General features: G+C 40.9%; 1 long non-coding RNA gene across 1 annotated transcript; it reads right to left on the reverse strand.

The window, feature by feature from the left end:
* Positions 1-13,430: 13,430 nt before the first annotated feature.
* On the reverse strand, positions 13,431-14,302 carry LOC147619887 (uncharacterized). The gene is made up of 2 exons (XR_015261791.1): positions 14,169-14,302; positions 13,431-14,044 (listed from the first exon to the last, which is right to left on the reverse strand). It is a non-coding gene; the product is annotated as an uncharacterized LOC147619887 (long non-coding RNA).
* Between the last annotated feature and the right edge of the window lie 4,584 nt (positions 14,303-18,886).

An 18,886-nucleotide genomic window follows, 5' to 3' on the forward strand; every position in this document is an offset into this window, starting at 1 on the left:
CTTTGGAAACTCTATGGAAGAAGATTTGAGGCCTAGTGGAAGTGGGCTACATGCTCCAGTAAAGTGTTCATAGACAGTTGTGTGGCAAAGAGAAGCCATGCTCATTCAAGTGAGTAGTTTTACAGAAAAGTAGGTGCCCTTCTTAGTGAGAGGTGAAGTTCAAGTCCCATCTGGGATGGCAAAACACAAAAGGGCAAGTAGCGTTACTAATGCTGCCGTAGTGCACCCGTGGAAAGGTAGCTAGAAGAAACTTGCTACAAGATCTGGGGACTTTATGTGAGGATGGAATATCATGACAACCCAATCAATGGAGCTATTGGGGGCAGAAGCACGCCACCATATCTGTGGAGAGAGCCCTCTCGGTGGGTGCAAACAAAGGTCCTACAGGTGTGACATGCAGCACGATTGGATAAAATATAGGGACACTCCATTGGATTGCAGAAAGTGGACCAGTTGCTCGGCATGCTACATGCAGCTCATGATCACCTATGTTGATGTCAATCTCAACATGAGCTGACACTCACAAGGCGCCTACATAACTGTTCGACATTTATATCACTGGTGGGATGGGTAGAGCTGGTACCAACATATCTTTGCCATAGATTCTATAACTGGACTATACCAACTAGTCCACATCTGCCCACTCCTCTTAGCATGTTCACATTATGGACCACTTGTATATACTCTATTATATGTGTTAGTCACTTTATCTTCTTTTTAGACCTCTTTTGTTGTGTGAAGAAGAAGAAGAATTTTCAACCTCTCACCTCGTGTGTTCTCTTCTAGGGTTTATGTGAGTGTGTGTGTGCTTGCAAAAGCTCAAGCTCTCTTCCCCCTTACATCTTTTCATGGTATCATAGCTTGGTTCATGCTAAGTGTTGAGTGTCAACAAGCAAGAGAAGCACAGGAAGCGGTACGAGGGTAAGAGCTTCATCTACTCTTTCCCCTTTGTGTTGGCTACTACACCCTTGTCAAGAATTCAAGGATTGGAATCAAGGAGAAAGAAAAGTCATGTATTGGCTTTCTATCAGTATACAAGACACTATGATTGGGTATATACAGGATGCCAAGTCACCTAAGGAGACATGGGATACCTTCGTGAAGCGATATGAAACTAACACCAAGGCACGAAAGATTCAGTTGAAAAATGAGCTTCATACCGTGGAGAAGAAAAATGTTTGTGAATGATTATGCCTTGAAGATCAAGGGACTTGTCGAATCCCTTGCATCAATTGGTGTTTCTGTTAATGATGATGATAAGGTGGAAGTGCGTCTACGTAGTCTCGGGCCACAATACAAGGCATTCAAGATGTCTATTCAGACTCGGGAGAACATTCCCAACTTCACAGATTTGGTGTCAATGCTGATTATTGAAGAGAAGAATTTGGGTGAAGATCAACAGTCTTCACAAAACAAAAATAGTTCAGAGCAACATGCCTTCTACACAAGTTTAGGTAGAGGACAAGGTAGAGGTCGTGTACGTGGCCAAGATGGTGGCCAAACGGGTAATCGGAATTATGGTCAGCACAGCAACAGTCCTAGGATTCACAGCAACAACACACAGGTGGAAGAGGCCAGTTTAGAGATAGGGGGAGTCAACGAGGTCGCGGTGGTAATTGGCAAAGGCAACATAATGATAGATGAGGGTTTTTTATTGTGGTAATCCTGGACATGTGCAGGTAGATTGCTATAATAAGAAGCAGAGTGACATGCAAAATGGAAAAGTGCAGCAAAACAACTATGCATCCTTTAGCATAAATAATAAGGATAATAAGCGGTTGTTTGTTATGCAACATGTTATTAATGCTGTGTATGGAAATGATGTAGCAGCATGTAAGGATGATTTATGGTATATTGATTCAAGTGCTTCAAACCACATGACAAGTCATGGTGAGTGGTTCAAGGAAATGAAGAGTCTTGAAAGACCAGGTTTTGTTGAAACAAGGGATGGCACTGCTCATCCGGTTACCCATGTTGGAGATGTGCCATTATCTATGCAGGATGGTGAGGTGAAGTACCTTGCAGATGTACTTCATGTTTCGAACATTACAAAAGAATCTGGGTTTTAGTTGGCCAGATGATTGAGCAGGGTTTGCAAGGCTAGTTTAACCCTGATGGCTGTTATGTAGAAGATTTTAAAGATAAGTGTAGGTTCTGCAAAAGGCAATAGAGTGGACAAAATATTTACATTGAATGTAAATATGCCTGAAGTGAGTGCTACAATGTTTGCAAATGGTTTAGGAGTTGTTGCAAATACAGACATTTGGCATAAGTGAATTGGGCATGTAAATGTGCAAAGAATAAAGTCTATGTAGACTAAAGAAATTGTGATAGGACTGCCTAAGTTTAAAGTTGAATGTATGCATAAAGTATGTGAAGCATGTCAATTTGGAAAGTAAACAAAGCATGTATTTCCACGTGATAGAAATGTGATCAAGAATGTACCAGATGTTATGCATTCATATGTATGGGGTCCTATGAAGACTATGTCTATGGGTGGCTGCAGGTAGTACGTAACATTCATTGATGACTACACGAGGAAAGTGTGGGTGTATTTCATGAAGGAGAAGAGTGAAGTGTTCACTCATTTTTAGAATTTTAGAGTTATGGCTAAAAAATAGATAGGAAAACATGTGAAGTGCCTAAGGTGGTCAGATGGAGGGAGATTATACTTCTCCACCAATGAGTTCTCTGAATTCTTGCGAAAGAATGGCATTCAGAGACAATTTACATGTAGATACACTCCACAACAAAATGGAGTTGCTGACAGGCACATTGCAAAAAGCACGAGCATTGATGATAGAGAAGAATATGCTGCATAACTATTGGGCTGAGGCTATGTCTACAGCAGTTTATATCATGAACAAGACTCCTACTGCAGCCATACATGATGTAACGCCAAAGAAAAAGTTTACTGGCAAGAAACCTGATTTGTCTCACTTGAAAGTTTTCAGATATATTGCATATGTGCATGTGCCATATGAGCTGCGTACCAAGCTGGATCCAAAGGCATAAAAATGTGTGTTTATTGGGTATTCCCTTGAGTAAAAGGGATATAGATGCTATAATCTTGCTACACGTGAATTGAGGGTAAGCAGGGATGTTGTATTTTATGAGATGAGTAGCTGGTATACAACTAAAAAAGATGTTGGGGCTAATGTAAGTGGAAACGTGGTTGCACAAAATGCAAGTCAGCAATCATAGTCATTGAGTGGAATAGGAGAGTCCTCATCTAGCGGTCCTGTTGATAGACCATGGAGTGGCAGGCTGCATCATAATATCAATCCTGAAAATGTAGTTTGGTACATCACATAAAGGCAAAGAGAAAGTGGTTGAGCCCCTTGGTATGCCTGATATTTCTGCAGGGCATTCTCTTGTTGATGGATATTCTAGTGGCTCGGAGATGAGCCTTGATGAGTATACCTAGTGTGAAGAAGGCTATGGAAGCCATGAATGCAAAGTTACGAAGATCTAGAAGAGTCAAAAACCTTGTGCAGAGGTTAACTTATGATGTTTATGTGACACATCAGTATGCTTATATGGCAAAGTTTGTGCAGGTTGTAAAACCCACATGTTTTGATGAGGCTATTGGAAATGTGTGTTGGGAGAAAGCTATGGATGAAGAGATGGATGCATTGTATGGAAATGAGACTTGGGATTTGGTGCCATTGACTAAAGGCAAGAAAGCTATTGGCTGTAAGTGGGTATATAAGGAGAAACATAACAGTGATGGTAGCATAAGTAAGTATAAGGCTAGATTGGTAGCCAAAGGATATGCGCAGACACATGGGATTGATTATGAGAAGACATTTTTTCCAGTTGCAAAGATGGCAACTGTGAGAGTTGTGATTGTGGTGGTTGTAGCTAAAGGCTAGTTTTTACATCAGATGGATGTAAAAAATGCATTCTTGCATGGTGACTTGTAAAGAAGAAGTGTATATGGATCAGCCACCTGGTTTTGAGGGTACAGGTCACCCAGAGTATGTATATAAGCTTCATAAGGCTTTGTAAACGGGCTGAAGCAAGCTCCACAAGCATGGCATGGCATGACAAGATTGCTGAGTATCTTGTCACTATTGGTTTTCATATGGCAGATGTAGACCACTCTTTTGTATGTGTGCAAGAGTGATAAGGGTATTGTGATCATCACCATATATGTAGATGATCTTATTGTTGGGGGGGTGACAACTTGGATGAGATTGAGCATGTGAAAAGTATTCTCAAAAGGAAGTTTGAGATGAAGGATTTGGGAGATCTGTGCTACTTTTTGGGAATTGAGGTCATTCACGCACTTGATGGTATTTGTCTGTCACACAGAGACAGTATGTATTGGACATGTTGTCCAAGTATGGGATGGCTAATTGTAAGCCAATCTCCGTGCCATTAGATCAAAATGGCAAGCTTAGTGTAGATGCAGGTTATGTGTTGGAGGATCCCACTATGTACAGGAAGATTGTGGGGAGTTTGATCTATGTCATGATCAGCAGGCCGGATTTGAGTTACACTGTTGTCTTAGAGATCCAGTTTATGCAGGTTCCGCGTAAACCACATCTTGACGTCATGATCAGCAGGCTGGATTTGAGTTACATTGTTGTCTTAGAGAGCCAGTTTATGCAGGTTCCGCGCAAACCACATCTTGACAATGTGCGACGCACACTTTGGTATTTGAGGGCCATTGTTGATTATGCATTGTTTTATGCAGTAGGTGTACCATTGGAGCTATATGGGTACACAAATGCAGATTGGGCAGGTAGCATCTCAGACAAGAGATCTACTAGTGGATTTATGTTTTCATTGGGGAGTGCTGCTGTGATATGGAGCAGCAAGAAGCAGCCCACAGTTGCCTTGTCAAGTACAGAAGCAGAGTACAGAGGAGCTATGGTGGCAGCATGTGAGATAGCTTGGTTATGCAAGTTACTTTGCTGATTTGGGGTTGCATGTGGAGAGAAATGTTGTCATATATTGTGACAATCTTAGCAGTATACAGTTGGCCCCAAGAACCCAGTTTTCCATCCACGGATGAAACACATTAAGGTACATTACCACTTCATCAGGGAGAGAGTCTTGGCAGACGACATCGACTTGGCCTCCATCAACACACAGGATCAGGTCTCGCTGACGTCTTCATGAAGGCCTTGGGAGTTGAGAAGCTTCGTAGATTTTGAGATATGCTTGGAGTTTATGAGCTGGAGTTGAGCTTGAGGGGGAGTTTTGAGATGTCAAGCTCAACATGAACTGACACTCATGAGGCGCCTGCATGACCGTTCGACATTTATATCACTCACGGGTTTGGTAGCTGGCACCGACATATCTTCGCCAGAGATTCTACAGCTGGACTAGACCAACTAGTCCACATCTACCCACTCATCTTAGCATGTTCACATTATGGACCACTTGTATATACTCCATTATGTGTTTTAGTCACTTTATCTTCTTTGTAGACCTCTCTTGTTGTGTGAAGAAGAAGAAGAATTTTCAGCCTCTCACCTTGTGTGTTATCGTCTAGGGTTTTTGTGAGTGTGTGTGTGCTTGCAAGAGCTCAAGCTCTCTTCCCCGCTACATCTTTTCAACCTACATGTACATCACAACAATGAACTGCACAGAGAGGAGGAAGAAGATAGCAAGTCCCTTGGCCATGGAAATAGAGCTTGTGCAAGAGAAAGCTCAGAAGAGCTAGCAGTAGATCAACACTAGCTATGGCAAGCACATAGGTGCTACAAGCCATGGAAGAGGATAGCATGGAGAAGGAGAGGACCTTCACAATCATGAGTCCCATATGGCATAAAGGATACAACTTTATTCCATGCATTTACTATCGCTTTAACAACTCGAGCTGGCAGCTGCAAGATTTGGCACCTAGCAGCAAATTCGATGCATATTTTACAAAATAAAATTAATAGAAGTGAATTAAAATGATTTATGCATAATGTTTTCTTTAACCCTTAGTATTGTCAAGGGTTCATTCACACACAACTGAATTTTCAGAACTTTTTAAGAAGATGTTCACACACACATGAGGGTCCGCTGCCCAAAAGGCATTGTATTTGTTTCACCCATGTATATGAGGGCAACCGTGCCCGAACGAGCCGATGTGTATTCACCCATTGGTATGAGGGTTGCCCTGCTCGAGCTCACCGCCGAGAAGCTCAAAATGGTTTTTGTAATGTGTGCATGAGCGATGCACATGGGTTGGTTCCCACCCGAACTTCTATGTTCAAATCGGACTCAGTGGTTTCGCTGTGAGCAAGTGGGCTCAAAATGGATTCAATGTCTAAGATGGTAGACACGTACACACACGTTCAGTGGCTAACACTCCAATTTCCCATTAAGGGGGGAGTTTTGAGAGATGCGATGCATTTGCGCCCGTGGGAAGGGGAGATCACCATGATTTGTGGTGAGGACATCATAAGGGGGACAAAGATTATGAGCTCTACAGTCTACCCACCCATCCCTTTATGTCGCTTGATTCCACATGCCAAAGGCCGTGGACTCCAAGACCATGCTTCTTGTCTTAAGGAAGCCTTTCAACTTAAGGGTTACATGGAGGAGAAGGGGGTTTTTATAGTGTCGTTGTGTATGGCACATAGGGAGGAGAGCATGGTCACTTAAGAGATTGAGCAGAGTTGGGATGAGCATTCGAGGGCTGTTAATGTAGAGTTTGAGAATGACATCGTGCAAAGCAAAGAGCTAAAAATCGTGCCTGGACATATGTTTTATGTCTGGAGGGAAATCACAGAACAATGACATGGTCATCAATCATCACAGAGAAGTTCTCTGACATAAAGAGTCGGCATGTGAGAGTCTATTGCACGGTCATTGATCCTAGGAAGGTCAATGAGATAGCATTGATGATGGGACTTCAAAAATGAATATGTAAGTGGTTTTGTTTCTTAATATTTTTAGAGTATGGTCTATGTTGGGGTTGATTGCAAAAATTTGGGGTTGATTGTCATCAAAATTTAGCCATCTCATTTTGTTTTTTTGAGTAGTCGATCAACTATGCCCTTGTGGTGCCCTCCCTCTCAGAGAGATGAGATTGTCAACACTACAAATATTTGTATGGCTAACTTTGAGGATTATTTAAGAGAACTTCCAGATTTGGATATGAAGAAAATAGATGCCATCCGTCAGGGAAACACCAAGGGAGTCAAACCATGGTTCTCCTTGACACGGGGTTACCTTGGAAATCTTGTGTATAATGCAGGTTTCCATGTACACATTGGATTGCTAGTGTATTGATTGTGTTGTGCTTCCTTTTGAGTATGCATGTTTGGTCAATGTAGATGAAATATCAAAATGCATTGGAGACGAAGCTTGGTCCTCTCAAAGGTCAAGTTTCCAATGAGGAGTTTGCCAAGTTGAAGAAGAAAGAAAGTGAAAGCCTCACTCTAGAAAGTACTCAAACAGAATAGGCAAGGTATATTTTTGGTGGATTATTTGGCTTCTACCTTGCATGTCTTGAAAGTCATTTGTCACCCTAGAGTTGAAGAATGCTTTATCTTTAATGAGAGATCTTGAATATTTTGGATCGAAAGTTGGGCGATGAATGGAAGAAGACAGTAGTCTCTTTGAAAATGGAGCGAGAATAGTTTTGTTTTGTTGGAGAAGCTTAATTTGCTAACCTTGTGTGATGTGAGCACGGATCTTGAACATTTTGGATCGAAAGTTGGGCGATGAATGGAAGAAGACAGTAGTCTCTTTGAAAATGGAGCAAGAATAGTTTTGTTTTGTTGGAGAAGCTTAATTTGTGTGATGTGAGCACAGATGTGAGGTTTCGATGGCTTTCACTTTTTGAAAGGCGAACAAGACTACAAAAACTATGTTTGCTCTTTTTAAGGGCGACCACAAGTATAGAATGTGATCTTCCAACTTCATTGGCTTTGTGGGTGGTTTCTTTTAATGATGACGTATCATTGCATATGGGATTGATGTGTTTTGGTGTGTTGTCCTCAAGTGGCTCCCTAGAAAAGAGAACATGTTTTAGAAAAAATCCAAAAATGTTATCTTGAGATTTTAATAGACTATGTGTCCATCCCAAAGAGCATTGTGTGGCCCCCATCAGATTGTGTTGCCATCTGATTGTGTTACGCCCACTTTCGCTTCAGCGAGACGAGAAGACCATTTTTTGAGGCATTGTGAATGGGAGCCATGGATTTATGTGTTTTTCATTACCTACCAAAGAGTGAGCGCACTATTAGTAGTGGAGGATTGGAGCTTCAAGGTGGGCTAGAGATGAACCGTACATTTTTATCGTGTTTCTTAGAGTTGCTTTTGCGTCCACAAGATGTTGTCTTGGAGATGGGGTGCAGCACGGCGCCGCCCACTCTATGAAGGCATGCCTCTGTTTGGGGAGATCATGTGTTTCATTGGACATAGATGATGGCATCATCTCTAACTATGCAGAGTCGTACTTGCGCAGCTTCACATACACAGGCTCATTTACGAGGATGAGAGAGAGTGGATGAGCACTTGGAGGATGAGATCAATGCTCATGCGAAGGTGAATCCCTATGATGCATAGTGAGCTCTGACAATCTCTCTTTGACTTTGGGATTCAATGCAGGCTTCGTATTGTGTGTGCTTTTGGTGCCGTTGTAGTGTATTACCCTCTTATGTGGAGGCGACAACTCAAAGAATGGTTTGCTGAGACAAGAAGTACAAAAGGATGTCACACGAGCACATCATCGAGCATCGTGCTTCTATGTGGATGATGAGTGTGAGGAGGGCTAGATAGTGTCCTAAACAACCATCCTCTTGAATGGATACCCTTGCTCTCTTTAACTATCAAGTCACATATTTCCTCTAGGTCATTGTTGTCATGACATGTATAATTTGAATTCCGTTTGGTTTTTATTTGGTTCATGGCTCTCACATATGTTGATAGATCATCAAGATGAACCAATGCTTGAAAACCACATGGTTGTAGGGTGAGGCAGTGTTGGTTGTTTCATCTATTTTTATAAATCATTTTAGAGCTCTGAGTATGTTGCGTGATTCACCTTTTATGATTGCATGTTGAATTGAGAACTCTTAAATGACAATACGTGTTGATGCATTCAGAAGCTATTACAAGACCTAGTGGTTTTTTGTATGGATATGGGGATCCATCACCTAGAGCACTATATGGTTTTTGTAGTCACTCAAGTTTGGGGCTTTCTTGGTTATGTCTGCTCGGTGTCTTGTAACACTCGTGCAAAATAAATGAGTCCATGGCTCCCATTTGCAATGCCTCAAACAATGTTCTTCTCGCTAAAGTGAAAGTGGGTGCAAACATCCATCTTTTGCGAATAAGGTACATCATAGAAGTCCGAAACTACGTTTTCATAAGTGTACGTATAAACACAACCACGCAACAGAATCCAGTTACATAACACCATAGAAACAGCAACGCAAATGCCATAGGGCATTAAAAGAGTAAGTCACATTACATCTACCATGATGCCCTTCTATTCAACGCACCCATATGCATAGTGATGAAAACCTCCATGTCATATACTCTGGAGTAACACTCAAACCCCATAAAATCCCATGTACAAACTCCATGACCAAGTTGGAACCTACAATAAGTAGTTGTTGGTGAATAGGAAATTGAGTTCAAGGAAAGCTCTAACATGCCGTGCAGGACACCACGACCAAAACCAACCATTATCTGAAAGAGAAGCAATTTCCAAAGATAGACCATAATGAACATGGTCCTCCGTGAACATATCCCATGGAGGCCTTTGTGCACTCCTACGGGGAGAATCCCAGCAAATAGGAGGTTTAACATAGTAAAGTCTGCCACCCATGGCACCTGCTTTCCTTTCCTAGTGTGCACACCACTCATAGGATTATTCTTTGCGAAGAACTCATGAATGTATGTGTACATTGGGTCTCTCTACCCACTAGCAAAAGCCTTGCCGATCACGATGTAGTCCCCATGAACCACCATGCATGGAGAGACACCATCAAATCATATAGTGTGCTCTCTAAGAAAAACATGAATGTATGTGTACATTGGGTCTCTCTACCCACTAGCAAAAGCCTTGCCGATCACGATGTAGTCCCCATGAACCACCATGCATGGAGAGACACCATCAAATCATATAGTGTGCCCTCTAAGAAAAACAAAGGTTTGTCGAAGCTTTAAAGTACATGTAGACGAAGAAAGAGACCTTGTATAAGAGCACAAAATAATGTAAAAACATCATTGCAAACACCACAATGCAATGTTCACAACAATTACGAGTGCAGGAAGCCACCCACTCACCACTACGAGCCAAATCATTCTCATTGGTAGACAAGTCATCATCAATGTGGTCTAAAAGCGGCTCAACAACACTGGCCACCCGCTTTCTTTTTGTTTCACCTACCAGCCCCCAAACAAACTCAGGAAAAACAAAAAACATACTTTACATCAAGTTTTCACAAATTGCTTAACAAACCGTGTGCTGATGATGGGGGATCATCCAATTCATCCTTTTTCATCATAGAATGTGCCTTGAAGGGCTCTCTCTCTTGTTCCAGGACATGGCCTTTCTCCATGTCCAACAACCATTATCCAACTCCCAACGGCTAAGCAAATGGAAATTTGGAGGGTACATCATTAGTCATAGAGATCCACTACTTTGTCGAGACAGGCAAACCACCCAAAAGCTAGATCTCCTTCAAACAGAGTAAATATCTCTTGAAAAAATATTGCAAAGTCAGGTTGTCTACAAAACAATACCAAAATACAACCAATATACAAAGCCATGCAAAGAAGACTCCAAAGGGAGAGGCTAGGTTATATGTACCTAAACACCAGACGTTGTGCAGCCATTTGCACCATATCCACCCTCTTCTCAGAACCCTCACCTCTTTGTCTCTTGAACAAACCTCAGTCTTTCTCACCAATGGGAACATGTATCTCCATGTTTCTAGCTTCACTTCCTCATAGTAATCCTGGAGTGTATAATTAGATGACAACACAATGCCCTCCAAGATGGACACATAGTCCACTAAAATCTATAGAGAACATTTTGGATTTTATCTAGAATAAGTTCTCTAGGGATCCACCTCAGGATAGCACACCAAAACACATCAATCCCATATGCAACGATAAATCGTTTAAAAAAAACCAACCACAAAGCCAATAAAGTTGGAAGATCACAATCTATACTCGTGGTTGCCCCTGAAAAGAGCAAACATAGGTTTTGTAGTCTTGTTCGCTTCAAAAAGGGAAAATCTCGCATTCGTGCTCACACCACACAAGGCTAGCAAATTAAGCTTCTCCAACAAAACAAAAGTATCCTCGCTCCATTTTAAAGAGAGTACTGCCTTCTTCCATTCATCGCCCAACTTTCGATCCAAAATATTCAAGATCTGTCACAAAAACAAAGCAATCTTCAACTCTAGGGTGACAAGTGACTTTCAAGACATGCATTGCAGGGTAGAAGCCAAAGAATCCACCAAAAATATCCCTTGACTATTCTGTTTGAGTGCTTTCTAGTGAGGTTTGCTTTTTCCTTCTGCTCCAACTTGGCAAACTCCTCATTGGCCTTTGAGAGAGGATCAAGCTTCTTCTCCAATGCATTTTGATATTGCACCTACATTGGCCAAACACACACACTTCAAAAGGAAGAACAACACAATCCATACACTAGCAATCCAACGTGTACATGAAAACCTACATTATACACAAGCTTTCCAAGGTAACCCCATGTCAAGAGAACCATGGTTTGACTCCCTTGGTTTTTCTCTGACAGATCGCATCTATTTTCTTCACATCCGAATCCGGAAGCTCTCTCGAATAATCGTGAGAGTTAGCCATAAAAATATTTTCAATGTTGATAATCTCATCTCTAAAGGAGGGAACCACAAGGGCATGAGCTAAGAGACTACACAAAAAAAACAAAATGAGATGGCTAAATTTTGACAATCAACCCCAACATAGATCACACTCTAAAAATATTAAGAAACACAAATCACTTACACATTCATTCTTTGAAGTCCCGTCAACAACGCTATCTTATTGACCTTCCTAGGATCAATGATTGTGCAATAGACTCTCACATGCGGACTCTGTGTCAGAGAACTTTTCTGTGATGATTGATGACCATACCACCATCCTATGATTTCCCTTCCAGACATAAAACACGTGTCCAACCAAGATTTTCAATTCGTCGCTTTGCACGATGTCATTCTCAAACTCTACATTGACAGCCCTCTAGTGCTCATCCCAACTCTACTCAATGTCTTCAATGATCATTCTCTCCCCATGTGCTATACACAAGGACACTATACAAATCTCCTACTCCTCCATGTAACCCTCATGTTGAAAGACTGCCTTAAGAGAAAAAACATTGTCTTAGAGTCCACGGACTTTGGGATGTGGAATCAAGCGATAAGTGGACAAACTATAGAGCTCATAACCTTTGTCCTCCTTATGATGTCCTCACCACAAATCATGGTGATCTCCCCTTCCCGACTGGCACATGGTTCATTCATAAAGGTGGATACATATGGCACAATTTACAGGGAAGCCTCCATTGCAATTTGAGTCTCATCAACCTACTCTTCCTCCTCCGCTTCATCCATCCCACTTCCATGTCCATCAGCCTCATTAATCTCAGCAATCCAAGGAGGACTAACTTTCTCCTCAATATCTTTGTTACATTCCTTGAGAAAAACTTGATCGCTCTTTGTTCTTCCCGTTTGTTTTTGTTTCCCCGCACGCTTTGATGAGTCTACAATTTTGCTCTACATTTATTGAACACAAAACAAAAATATCAAGCCATTGATTTATGTAACATACATATATCATTCATGCATGGAGAACATGTATACCACCAGATGCATCAAAATAACTAGAACATAACATCAAAGATGTAATGTAAGAACTTAAAAGATACTTGATACATAACAGCAAATCATGACAAAACATGGTTGTCATCATCTAATAAAATAATTCATCATCAATATGATCATATATGATATGTTTAGCAATGTTGCTTCATTGAGAGAGAGAGAGAGAGAGAGAGAGAGAGAGAGAGAATAAATAGTGAAATAATTCAAAAGAAATTGTTCCTAACAAGAATTCCTCCCGCCAATGGTCACAAAACAGTAATTAGTGCAGTCCATGACATAGCATCTCAAACTGGAAGCTTGTTGTGCCTCTGAAAAAGCTAAACATTTTGCATGCATACCCACCAAACTATTGCCAACGAATAAATATCTTTTGAACCCCGTAAGTGTGATTTGTGTGTGTATTTCTTGACCCTCAACTATGGATCCAGTGTTGCCACATGCTTTCTTGACCTCCAATTATACTACAAGCTTTTAAACTGCAAGAAAATGTGACTATACTTACAGAGATGCCCTCTAATTGCATCTATTCGAAACATTTCAATTCTTCTTACCCACGTCCATGTTCAGCATATTCATCCACAATGAAGCCCATGACACAAGATCTCAAAATGGCATCTTGTTAAAGATGTTATGTGCTAGTGAAAAGGAGCCATAGTTAACATACATGCTAATCAAATTGTTACCAACAAAGTTGTCCTTTTCTGCAGCCTTGGCCTTGGCAAAGTTTCTTCCCATCATTTGTTGGCCATGGCAAAGGCCAAGGCATGGCTCACATTACACATCCATTCCCAAATGCCCATGGCTTGAATCTTACAGCATAGGGAATTACAAGAGTCCATGGCAATATACGAAAACAAATGTCCATGGCTTCAGTATTGCAGCACACATCACATAAGAATGAAACCCCAAGTGCCAGCAGGCACAAGTGGGCCTTTAAATCAACGTTGCAAGACTACTTGGCCATGGTCCCCAAATTTCCATGGCTTCAGTCTTGCAGCACAAGAGTCCATGGTGGCAATGGCTTCAGTCTTGTAGCGCAGCACATATTACAAGAGTCTTCCCACTTTTGTACTGCAGAGCGAAGCACAGAGGAGAGGGGCTTTGTTTAAGCTTGCCTCTGTATGAGGAAAGGGGCTTTGTTTAAGCTTGCCTCTGTATGTGAGGCTTTGGCCTTGTGGTCATGGCCAAAGACAGGCTACTTCCCATACTCTTTGACCCTGGCCAAGAACAAGACCAAGAAAAGGTTTCAGGCGATGGCGAGCACACCGTAAAGCAATCAAATCAAAAAATTTCAATAAAGCTCACAAAACTTTTCGATGCCGATGAGATGATGGAGACCACCTTGTTTTGCAAGCAGCACGGTGTTGAAGAAGACAGGGCAAGTGCAGCAGCACGGTGTTGAAGAAGATAGGGCAAGTGCAAATTAGAGATGAAAATAGGTTATATTTTTGGTTTTCTATATACATACTCTTTTTCAACAAAGTAAATTATTAGCTGAAAAACTTTTCAACAAAGGCAAATTATTAGCTGAAAATACGTTATCTTTTAGGTTTGCTATACATGCTGTTTTTTTTACCAAAGGACGTGACTAAATGCTTCACATTTATGAAGTTTTGTGAAGTGTCAAGTAGAGTATATTGGCTAATTTGCTTTGTGGGCCAACAATATACCCTGACATTGAGATTTTCTATTTTCACCGAAGATCTGATACAATTGTTTGAAAATCATCACAAAAAAATAAATATTTGGGGCGATCGTTACTGAATGAGCATAAATGAAATAGTAATTATTGTACTTTGTGGGATTTTGAAAGCCCATGTGTTGAATTAAAGCTGATTTTTGCTAGGATTTCATGGGCTTGGCAATCATAACAGAAAAATTAAATATTTGATACGACCATTAATATATGAGCATAAATGAAAAATCAATTATTGCACTTTAACGCCCATGAAATTTAAACCTTGGATTCCACAATCATTACTACACCTGTCGATAATTATTATCTTTATTGTCGTTAATTAACAGAGTTTATTATGGTGATTAAAGATTAAAAAATAGCTTGTTGCTCTAGCATACTAAAGAATTTTGAATGGCTAGACATATTACTGTTTACAGTTGTGTGCCTCGACAATAGCTTGTTGTTATGAATGAGGCAAGATATTGTTATCTTAAGCTTTTTGATATTCTTCAGCACTTTGAGTTGGTGGGATGCTCTATCACACTTTGGCCATTGTCTCCACATAGTGAGAAGGTAAAGATAGAAATAACTACACTTACAAATGGAGAAGATGGTTTCATTCTTGATGCAGAAGCTCATTCCTTCTCTCTTCCTTCTATAAAGTATTTGTTGTTTGGGTAACACAAACAGTTCCAATTGTTCTTTATGATGATTGTGTTTTTGCAAGACATGCACAAAATACTGATGTTCAGAGTGTGTCGGATTTGTATAGTGCAAAAGAAGTGCTGCAAGTGGAAGAGTTGCCCATTGCATATGATGGATATATTGCCTTTGTGCTTCCTCCTTGTGGAGCAGGTTCTACAATGATTGGTATGGATCAAATGCACGATGGGCATGTTTGGACAGAATGCATTACTGGCACGTCAGATTGTTTTGTTGGTGATGTCAGGCTTAGCAAGTGTGGTGGTCATTTGCGATGCTTAAATCTTGATTGCCTATACTTAGCAAGAATGATGAGCACTAACTTGACACAGTGGAAAGGAAGACTTAAAAGAACGTGCTTAATAGTAATTGTTGGTCCTAAATATGGAGTCTCTCTTGCAAACATTGTGGTCAAATACCAAGGTGTATAGGGACTTATCCAGCAGTTATCTACTACAGCATACCTAGTGACCATTTCTCAACCACAAGATGTGCTATTCATTTAGCTTTTCATGAACACCCTTATAAAGACGATTCATCTCGGCAGCAAAAAACGATGTGGAGGAGAAGATTGCAATGCATGCATAGTCATCCTTTCACTACTCCAAAACATTTAGGGGTTATTGTGGCCCAACACATTGTTATGCAAATGTTGTGGTTACAAATAGTGAAAATTTTGGAGACAGAGACCTTAAAGAGCTCCTGGATGTAGTGTCGCCACTTTATGCTAAAAGGAGGATTGAAAAGTGTGTAGAGGATGTAAACATGGCAAGTTCGGTTAGTGCAAAGGGATTGGATACAGTGTTGGATCTAAAAAACAAATGTAGATATCCATTTATTCATAGCATTCTATTTCCTAATCAACTAGACACCACACAGCAACAGCATGTGTTTAAAATGTCCATTATTGGACCAAGGAGTGGCTTGGACCTTGTGTGAATAGAATGCGTCTTGGTGGCAATCTGCAAGAGATGTGGATTCACTTTGACCATGTTCATCGAGTTCAAGGCTGGTCTACAATGGGTGCCCATGTGTATGACCCTTTCATCCGTGAGTTGTTGATCACATGTGAGTACAAGGTGGAGGATAGATATGTGCAAATTGAGTTTTGAAAAACCTTGAATTCTATGGTGAAGAAGTGCGACTTTGGAACTCTATAGGTTCGAGGGTCCATGTCCGACGAGGCAGGTGCTAATTGGTTAGTTGTGCGGTCTGTTTATAATGGTGGTGCTAAAAAGATCATGCATGGAAAGGAGAGATCTTGTGTTTTCCACTGGGAACAGAGCATGCTCAATCACACAAAGAAATGTATATGTGCATCCTCTTAGGAGGACCACAAGATTTTGTGGAGAAAATGGAAAGAATCCCCCACGAATGTGGCCGAACAATGCAAGCAGGAATTGTAAAATTTTTGGAGAAATAATCATGCCATGAAGGGAGAGATTCCTTACTTGGAAACTTTCTAGCATGGTGGGATGTTAGGGCCTTCCATGGGGGGTCATGGTTTCTTATGCAAAATGAGCACGGCTTGTTTGTGCTGACAACAAATTTGGTTGAGGCAAAGCACTCTAGTATAAGAGCAAGTGTGGGATTCAAAAATCACATATCCTTGTATGAAGTTGGTGGTGCAGACTTGTCCTTTGTAGTTTTGCAAAGCTTGAACTACAATGCATTTCTTACAAGGAAAGCACTTGTCCTTTGCATTTCTTATAGCAAAGCACTTGGAAACTGGTCCATAAATTGAGGGCATACAAGACAAGTTTTGCAGTGGGGAGGTTGTCACAACCTCTATTAAAAAGCTTTCTGATTTGGCTAATTCAACAATGGAAGAGGCATGCATAAACTCTCCTAAGATGCAGCATGTTCATAGGGAATAATGTAGTGTGCGACGTAAGCTCCCAATGTTAAATACTCCTAGTGTTATTCTTCGAGAATGATAGTGAATCAGTGATGAGTAGGTTCACGTGTGCCACATAGAAAATTCAGTATGGATGTTAGGGAGGCAACCATGTGGGCTATTGTGAAAGAACAAAACAATGTAGCATGGTCACGTGTTTTGGATTATTATCGGAGAGCAAGATGAGGTGTGGGAAATTGATCAACCCTTCTATGAGGTTGGTAGATGAGGGTGTTCCTGCACCTGGTTTTTGGGGTCATGTCATTACCTCGGGGTGGTACACTGGACGTTTTTATATGGTTCTGTACTCCACCAACACACTCATGGGCTGTGGGGGGATATGTCCAAGGTCTTGGGGCCACGAGTCCCGCTCCTAGTAGGTGGCTAGCTCCCACTGGGACAAGTCTCACCATCATTGAGATTGAAGATCTTCATATGCAAGTGGTTTTGTTTTGGAGAGAGGAAGCTCAACCTCCAATCACTAGAGAGATCGCCACACCACTCCAAGGTCAGCCAACATCCTAAATATAGAGACGGCAAGGTAGCTTGATGGAGGGAAAAGTTGGCTAAAGATTTCAATGAAAAGGGAAAAAATCTCTCAAATAAAGTGGTTCTGGAATAAATCGTCTTGTGCAATGAATCATGCTTTTTTTATGTTAGCACGGAGGGATCACGCACCAAGTGTGTGAATTATTCAGTCACGATTTCATAGCTCCCTCCTTGCACTTGTGAGGACTTTCAGAAGCGAGAGAAAACACCTTACTTATGTGCCTTGTAAACACATGTACTTTGTGTTCCTACAAGTGCTTAACTTGGATGCACATACTCATTCCTTCATGCATCAAGCTTCTCTGTCTAAGGTGGAACTATTCCAAGCCCTGTCAGGATGCAGGAGGTTCCACACTGAGCCTTGACAATATGTCTTGATATTAGACAAGACAGCATAAAGGATAATTAGGACAAATGAGTCCAACTTTGTGGTATTAGAAAGAAGTAAGTTTTTGGTTCATCCTGTTTGTCTGTTATTTGGTTATTTGAAACTATCGTAGAGTACTTATGCGAACAGTGTATTGAGGTCGGCTATACCTTATTTTGAGATGTTCCATAATAGTGAATTTTTTATTTTTGCAATGACTCTCTAGCTATAAGGAGCTATAAAAAATGGCTTCTATGAGAATTCGGGAGGAATATGAAGGCAAATGAGAGTTCTATTGTAGTGTTGGATGTAGGTTTGTTTTTTTATAGTGTAGTGTTTCATTATTGACATGCTTCACATCTCTGTCTTGCGACTAAGATATATTTGTAGCTTGCATATATCAAGGGTGACAACAATGAAGCCCAAACGATGATTATTTTTTATGCTTTCTTGATAAGAAAGTTAAGCTCCATTGGCTTCTTGTATTTAACACAGAAAATAAATGTTTTGATGTCATCATTGGGAAATTAGTTTGGTAGATTTTTTGCACTCATTCGGAAATGCATCATGCTTGGTTTTGCTCGCTCGAAATGTGTTCATCCCCGTTTTGCATTCTCTACCGATGAGTGAGCATACTATCATCAAAGGATTAGAGCTTCGAGGCAGGGTAGAGATGAGCCATACATCTCTATCGTGTTTCTTGAAGCTGATTCACCATCCACAAGGTATTGTCTTGGAGATGGGGTGCAGCACGACGCCCACTCTGAAGGCATGCCTCCATTTGGGGAGATCATGTGTTTCATTAGACATAGATGATGGCATCATCTTTGGCTATATAGTGTAGTATTTGTGCAACTACACATGCA

This window comes from Cibotium barometz, chromosome 32, assembly GCF_041138505.1.
Source record: "Cibotium barometz isolate CiBa-2024 chromosome 32, ASM4113850v1, whole genome shotgun sequence".
Classification (NCBI taxonomy): domain Eukaryota; kingdom Viridiplantae; phylum Streptophyta; class Polypodiopsida; order Cyatheales; family Cibotiaceae; genus Cibotium; species Cibotium barometz.